The 8,318-nt window shown below is 42.9% G+C and overlaps 1 long non-coding RNA gene across 7 annotated transcripts; it reads left to right on the top strand.

Annotated features, from left to right (window-relative positions):
* Positions 1-1,905: 1,905 nt before the first annotated feature.
* On the top strand, positions 1,906-7,675 carry LOC119277569. 7 transcript variants are annotated; one of them, XR_005137222.1, is made up of 4 exons: positions 1,906-2,517; positions 2,586-3,857; positions 3,940-4,010; positions 4,825-7,675. It is a non-coding gene; the product is annotated as an uncharacterized LOC119277569 (long non-coding RNA). The 7 variants fall into 7 exon arrangements; XR_005137218.1 differs by having other exon boundaries at positions 3,934-4,010; XR_005137219.1 differs by having other exon boundaries at positions 2,586-4,010; positions 4,825-4,939; positions 5,996-7,675.
* Positions 7,676-8,318: the final 643 nt, after the last annotated feature.

The raw sequence follows: 8,318 nt of genomic DNA, 5'->3' as shown, positions 1-8,318 counted from the left end.
TCCACGGGATACTGTTCATCTCCACCGTCGACCTCCTCCAGCCTCCACGGGCTCTTGTTCATCCAGCCTCCACCGCGCGCTACTCCACCGGCTACTGTTCAACCACCCCTCCACTGTCTACTGTTCATCCAGCCCTCCACACCCCGGGGTCCTGTTCAACCACCCCTCCACGGCCAGCCCTCCATCGTCTACTATTCATCCAGCCCTCCACACCACGGGATCCTATTCATCCAGAGGCAACGCCACCGCTCACTGTTCATCCACCCCCCCAGAACGCTCACCGTTCATCCCAGAGGCAGCATCGATCGGCTTCAGTTAGCAGCATTAGCGAAGGAATCGCTCCATCGGGTTCAGTTAACAGCCATCGATTGATCGCTCGGGTTCAGTAACGCGTAGCCTGCAGTGCAATCGCTCGGGTTCAGTTAGAGCCCAACGCCTCGCTCGGCTTTAGTTAGATCCAACGCCTCGCACACACGCGCGTACGTATGAGAGAAACGCGCATCGCTCTGCCCCCGACCTCCCATCGTAACCAGCAACTCCTCGAAATTTTCCTCCCCCTCGCTTCTACTACGTTTTTTCCGTCATGGACGGCCCAAAGAATGTCATGCAACTGCGTCTCCGGCCCGCCCAGGACGAAAAGCCCATTTTCTGTCATGATTTTTTGTCATAGAAGTAGGGGCCCACCACATCTATGATGATACCGGGTTTTGTCACAATTATTGTCATATGTATGACAGAAAAAAAATTCGTTCGGCCCAAAATGTCACGGATGTGTCTTTTTTTGTAGTGTATAGCTTTAAAGCTCGTGAATGCGTCCTGCCCTAAGAGGGTGTGGTATCCGCTGCTGAATGGGGCCACTTGGAATGTGATTTCTTTGGACCTATAATTCTCCGGCGTGCCGAATACCACATCCTGACTAGGGATGATTCCCCCGAAGGTCGTGCTGCTTCGCTCAATGCGGCTCTTGTCAATTTCCATCTTATTGAGGGTTTCCTTGTAGATGAGGTTTAATCCGCTTCCGCTGTCCATGAGTACTTTAGTGATCCGGAAGCCGTCCACGATTGGACTAAGGACCAAAGCGGCTGGTGCCCGAACTATTCGAAATTGAGGTTCGTCACTGGCATTGAAAGTTATAGCCGTGTCGTTCCACAAATTTATTGTTGCCACATGGCAAACTTCGGCGAGGCTACGGAGAGCTCGCTTGCGCCTATTATTTGAGGCGAAAGTCTCGAAGACTGTCAGTACCGCATTGGCGGGATATTGCTCTACAATATGGTTGATGAGGAGATCCTCGCCGCTCTTCGCTACCTGCCGGAGTATCCAACATGCTCTAAGGCTATGTGTTGGTATGGTATCCGGTGTGCTGTGAATTTTGCATGGCCCGTTGAGCCATTCCTCCAATACGGTTCCATGCCCTGCAGTGGGCCTTGGTTTTTGGTAATTGAGTCGGGTGACTTGCGAGAGTTTACCCTTTTAGTTCGGACGAGGGGTTTAGTGAGGGACGGAGTATCCCAAAATTTTGTTTGGGTTTTCCAGGCGCTCTCCATCGCGCAGTACTTCTGTACTATGGCCGCTAAGTCAGCAAAGTGTACTATGTCACAACGACTTATAGCATTGAGGATCCCCTTGTCTGTGCAATTTAAACATATAAGGCTGCTAGCCAACTTGCCTCCACGGAGCTCCCCCGATTGGGGCTTTGTTGGCCGTCCGATCGCATCTGAGCCGTAGGATCTTCACCTACGGTTAAACCTGATTTTACCTCACGGTCGTTTTTGTAGTCCAATGACGAGTGGGCTCACGTTGGGCGCTCGTTGGCTGGGTTGGATGTTTCCGCGTGCAGGAGGTTTTGCCCAATCACCTCGTGGCGCTCCGCACCCAGTCGCCCGCAGCTCGCCCCACTCGCACCCCAGCAGCCAAACCAACCCTAGCCCCCTTTCTCCTTTCCCTCGATCCCCACGAGCCGCTGTGCCCCTCCCTCTCCCTTCCGTGCGTGCGCTCGGCCAAGGACGCTGTCGTCGCCCTCGGCTGCTCCTCCAGGACCTCGCCTCTTTATCCTCCTCGCCTTCCCATCGCTCACGTGCAGGTTGCCGTTGTCGGAGAACAGGACAGTGCGGGTCGCTTCCTCCTTTTCCTCCCATCAGATCTAAAGCGTGCGGTCACGGAGGCGAGCCTCTCCTACAGGGGAGAGAAGATGGGAGAGAGGGGGAGAAGGAAGGAGAGGAGGGAGGCCCAGCGGCGAACTAGAGAGGGCCGGCTAGCGCCGGCCAGGTCAGGTGCGACCTGGTGGTTGGTGGCGGCTCGATCCACTACTGGATCCTTTTTCTTCCACCTCCCCACTATCTAACACCGAGCACCGGTCAAGGAGCATGGGATCGACAACGGCGGCTAGAAGCCAAGAAGGAGGATGAGGGGATTGAAGAGGGTCTTCTTGTGTTCATTGCGTGACCAAGGAAGAGGACGATGACGCAGGGTGGAACATGTCATCCCTCTGGTTTTGGCCTTCCTTTCTGCTGCTGGGTGAGATTCTCCTCCCTTCCCGTCAATGAGAGGTAGTTACAGTAGTTGATATGTCGCCTTGATCCCAGGCTAAGATGAGGGTTTCCACTGATTGTGGTGGCATGAGGCAGAGATCGACAGCCAGATGCTTGTGGCTGCCACACAAAACATGCTCTCTTGCTGACCTTGAGGTCCAGCCGCAATGGACCATCTCCAAGGTATCTAGCCTGATGTTCCTCCTGTTTCAGATCATATGTGTTGGTCTGATGTATGTGTAAGAGAACCAAATTCGAATTGGGGAAGGGAGCTTTCAGACCAATCTAATTGTCATTCCTTATGTAGATTCTTGTTTTTTCTCTTCTCATATTTTAGGCTGGGTGTATAAGCACTAAGCTGGGTGTATTAGCAATGATGGTGAGTTAATAATGCCTTTCATTTTGTTTTTTCAATGTGGATCATTGGAGCTATCATGAAGATATAAAGCAAGCTGCTGGTTTCGGCAACTTGACATTTTTGTACTGATTAGTGAACTAGCAAGGTATAATGGTAATTCTTCTACATCCAGATGAATGGGATGGATAGTAGTTCTGCTATGCAGAATGGTAGTGTTTCCTACACGATCCTTTGTTTGTCATGTATACCATCACTGAGTATTGTAGAGGCTGTAGTAATCTTACACTTTATATGGATGGTGTGCAAGTTAAAGGTCTACAAAATAATGTGCTAAGCTCTTATTTGTGGGCCAGGTTAAAGATCCCATGTTAGTTTGCTTGGTTTAAGTTTAGAAGCAACGATACAATGTTGTTTAAGTCAAGTTTTTAACTTTATATATATTTTGATTACTGCTTCATTATTTATCAACTGAGGCATGGTTGTTGTGTGCACTTCTTACTGATGATGATCCTGGTGTTGTTTTTGTTCAGTTATAATGGGATGAAGTAACTTAATTGACTAATAGTGTTGTTAGTAGTGATAGACAATAGGAAATTTACTGGATCAGTTCAAGCAAAAATACTTCCAGAATCCATCTTGTGATCTATTGGTAACAACACCAAGTTTGCCTGTTTGTTCAACCAAACAAAGTGTATAATACGCTTCATTTTGCAGGTATAGAAGAAGGACCTTTGCTTAATGGTTGATTTTCTTTTGCTCACGGCAGCTTGCTCAAGGAAAACATGTAAGCCCAACGTGCACTGATGGCGCTGCCAGCAGCATCAAGGATGGAATCAGCAAGACACTCTTTTAGGTCAGAAAAATTGGCGGTCCAATGATTAAACCTGAATCTTCGTGGCTGCTACAGCCACCATCCTGTTGTAGCTCATCCAGACCATGACTATCAATAGGTGACCATCTTCATTGAGGTACAGAAAACAATCCATGCATTGCCATGCTTATCTTCTCTGAACTTTACATCATTCAATCCCACTGATTGACAAGACTTAGATATCATGAGGATGATGATGGAGGATAGCAATGTCTCCATCAGCTGCTACCATAGAAGGTGGAGACAAGTGGTGAGTGACAATATTGTAGCTATCAATGAAGATCGTGGTTGCTTGCCCCCCCCCTACAAAGATTAAGGTCCCTTGGAGGATACAAATGATAGGTCCTTCGTCACTCGTGCTAATGTTCAGGAAGAACCTGAGCCTGACATGGCACCTGAACATGTGCTAGGTTTGCTTACCCGCCTTTGAACTCTCTGAGTGTCAAAAGTACTAAAGTGGGTACTTCCTAATGGCAATATTCTCTTCTTTGCTGGTGAGGGTAGGTTCTAGCTCATCAGTTCTAGCTTCTTGTTGTTTCATTGTATTCAGTTATGATATATTTTTCAACTATACAAGCACTCGGGGGAAGTCAGGAAAACTGAACCAAAGACAAACACTTTTACTGGCGATGTTCGGGCTTTTTTAACTGAGATGTGAAAGATGCATCTTATCCCCTGAGAAATATTGCCTTTAATTTCTTGATTTTTTCCTGACATGCTAATTTAGAGCCAGATATTCATGATTCATCATACACATTACAATCAATTATCCATTGGAATCTTTTGTCCATAGAGGTGATTTTGTTTGGACCATTAGTCTAGGTAGTGACATTTTGATCGATCAGGCACAAGTTTATTTTATTTTTCACTCAGGGCTACACTAAAGTAAGCATCACCATCAGTGAAAAGAAGGCATACAAATCATGAGGTTTTTGCCTTGTTTTTGTGCATCATTTAGTTGTCACTTATTTGTTTCAAGGAAGTTATTCAATTCTCATCGAGCTTTTCTTATTCTTTCCATTGGTAAAGGAGAAATTTAATATGCAATATTTTTAATATTCGAGGAGGCCAGAGGAGAAGAAAAGGGGCTGTCAGGTCGGACTTTGGTGCGTCTCTGACCAAAGATGGTTGGATCCATCCGACGTTCTTCCAAATAGTACAGTGCAGATTTGCTGACTGGTACAACATCTAAACCTTGGCTACTCTAGCTTATTTTTACATCTCTTAGTATCAACAAATAACTTGGCTATATTATATACTTGAAGATTGCAGCAGGCACAAAATGCTTGGCTGACCACCCAGTTAATTGAGTTGTGCCTACGAAGGGTCAGTAGAGTAGTTGCTTTTTCTAAAAAAATGAGGATCGGTTTGGTTGCCACATGACGGTAAGGCTAGAATGGTGGTACCGAAAAGTGGTTCTGTAATGGTCATATGTGTCGTGGAGTTGGAACTTGGTTCTTTTGAAGTTGGAGTGGCTAGGTTGTCTATAAATACATGCTGCCCACTAAAATTAGATTTTAGTATACTGTTTAAATCAGGGGTGGATCATTGTGTTGTGTTCGAATTAGAGCTAGAGAGAAGGGAAGAGTTGCGACCATACCATTTATTTATACTGCATGGTCCCACTGTCGATTTTCTTAAAGTACATTAGCCTTTTCTTAAAGTACATTACCCTCTTGTTCTTGGAAGAATAGATTGATGCTCCCTACCTCAGGTTTAACAATGCATGTAGGTTGGTCAGTGTACTAATTTTGACGCTTCTAGATCGGTTTTCGGAAGTCATGGGCTTTTGTGTATTTGTACAAGCTTCCTTCGTCTTTACTATTTTCTATCTTTAGTGTTTTTTATGTTCCTTTGTAACTATCCAATGTTCTGCCTTGGGTGGCCTTTGTCTTGGTTTACAGCTCCATATGGCTAGCTATGTATACGTATGTAGGTTTTGTTTGGACTGTACTCAATCGCATAGATGTTTCCATATTCATGCATTCCTCTTTTTACTTGTGATTGTTAGATAGTTGAATATCATTGGTTTATGTCGGCATTCTGTTTTTGCAATTTGAAATAGGTTTTGGTCCAATGATATTAAACTTCACAATAGGTAGTGGCATCTTCAGGAAAAAGTAGTGGCAGATACGATGGACACTTCTTTTCCGGTGCAGAAATGATGCTATTGACTTGAGTCCTCAACACATATTTTTCAGTAACGGAGAGGATTATTCACCTTTGCCACTACAGGCGTTAAGACCTGGCGGAGCCAGGCCATCAAGCACTATTAGTGTTCAACACTTGGCCCTGATGAGCATGACAACCTGTGCTACCGTCCGAACATCTTCTATTCTTCTTTTGGCCTGGAATGAGACCAGTAGGGGCACCTTGAGCGAGTACTCAAGGAATGCAGTCAAGTCATGATGCCGGTTCCCTTTCGCTAGATCTTACATATTTAATTATGTGAGTTCGAAAGCCAAAACTGATTGAGATCTTCTGTTCTTACTTGCAGATGTTATGTTATTCAGAGTACTTCGGTTTCCAGTCTCTATATATTATCAAATTATGGGTCATTTTGAACCTTATAGGCTTTTATTATATGTTTAGTTATGCTTCCATGGGTTTTGCATATGTATTAACAAAAGAACCAGACTACTATTTTGTTTATTCTTGAATCGAAGGACGTACAGTTAATTTGCTCTTACGAAAGGACTGAGTAGGCAGCTAGCTGAATGAGAGGACAATCATGACAAGCAAACCAACACATAAATAGTAAACCCACAATTTTTACATCTGCATCCCGGTGAACTTTTGGTATGGATATGCATTTTTATCCTTGGGAGTACTTTGGATTTTAAGTGGGAATCATAGTTATTTTCTTCTTAACTTTGGTATGACAAGCAATGCAGGTGATATTCCTAATGGTTGTTGCTGATGCTGAAAAACTACTCCTGAAGCACTAGAAGTGCCCTCTCTATGGTTCATCACTCACTGGATCCAGATGGGCAACCTTCCGCTTCAAAATTAAAAGAGCATAGTTTTTGCCTGCTATCATTGCTTACGAAGAGTAATCTACCATGTCCCTATATATATACATAATTGTTGCACCATCACAAGATTTCCATGATATGCATGGGCATCACTTTCTTTATTGAGGAAAGGTAGGCTGTCATTTCTTAAGGTTGAAATTTTCTGTTTTATAGAATGGCAACTATCTGTTCCTTATATGGCATGTGTATTTGCTTTGTCCTCTACTTCTGATAAGGCAAGACAGATCAAACCAACATAGTAATCCTCTAATCCTTCATTATATTCTGAAAAAACACTATGATTTTCCATGTCAGGATAGTACTATGTCAAACTGATGCTTTGTATTACATGTTCTGGTGTATACCCTGGCAATATTAGGCATTTGCTTTGTTTGTTCACACCGCATTAGTTTTTTTTAGTTATAGCTGGTTTTATTTCCGATTCAAACCCATCCATTTGTCCTGTTTTCATTTGTTTCTTATAAATTCTTTCTGATAAGATGTTGTCTTTCAGTTTTATATTTGTTCTCTTAATTTCATTTGTTTCTTATGCAAGGGTTCTCAAAAATTACTTTTGTAGGCAAGACAAAACTAAAAAGGTGATCTGGGACAAGTGGAAGGAGGGAAGCCGTTGTAAGATCGATAATAACTTGCCGACAAGATCATGTTCATTTAGACCTTTCCTTACTAAAAGTTATTTATCTGTCGCAAGTGTTTCTGTTGGAACTATCAAATTCAAACTCCTAGATGTCTATGTCAGGATGTATAACTTTGTCCAGGTAGAGATATCCCCACTGATCTTTTCGTGAATCATTTCACACTTATTTCTGTAAAGTGCTGCTGATTTTAGTAAACTCCCTTGGTTCAGAAAATAATATAATTCGAGCTCCTAGAAGAGCTTGTTCATTCATACCTTTCCTTACATTTAAACTATGACAGTGACCTCTTTTATTTGTCTATGTAACGATCATATGCATAGATAGTTGAAAATGGTGTCTGAATGGTGCATTTTTAGCTAATTCTTACCATATGCACCTAAACGATTTCTAAAACTTAAAAGATATTAAAGAAAAGAAAATTGTTTCAAAACAACATTTTGAATTTGGACCTTGGGCCATTTGGTCATATATTATTTGAATAAGATCAAAAAATATGCATGTTCAAGTATATATTTTCAAAGATGAAGTATACTTCATTTTTCATCTTCAAGGATTTGAATTAGTACCTAAGTGGTTGCTAAAACCTACTTATATTACAAGTTAAATATTTTCAAAACACTTCAAGTTGACATGGTACTTGCGCTTTCTCAAACATAAAGTTATTGAAAAATGCAAATATTTTCATCGCGCACATGGTTGCTTGCCTGCACCTATAAAACAACTAAACCATGAATTCTCTTTTCAGTGCGAGCATGGATTTAGTGTGTCTCTGCGTCATTTAGCACAACGGTTTTTCAAGCACATACCGGATATTCTCAAGCAACCTTATTTTCAATATAGAATGGTTTAACACATAAGCTTTTCTCAAGCAACCATATTTTCAAT

Source organism: Triticum dicoccoides, chromosome 3B (assembly GCF_002162155.2).
Source record: "Triticum dicoccoides isolate Atlit2015 ecotype Zavitan chromosome 3B, WEW_v2.0, whole genome shotgun sequence".
NCBI classification, from domain to species: domain Eukaryota; kingdom Viridiplantae; phylum Streptophyta; class Magnoliopsida; order Poales; family Poaceae; genus Triticum; species Triticum dicoccoides.
This window is presented reverse-complemented; position numbering and strand designations above follow the sequence as displayed.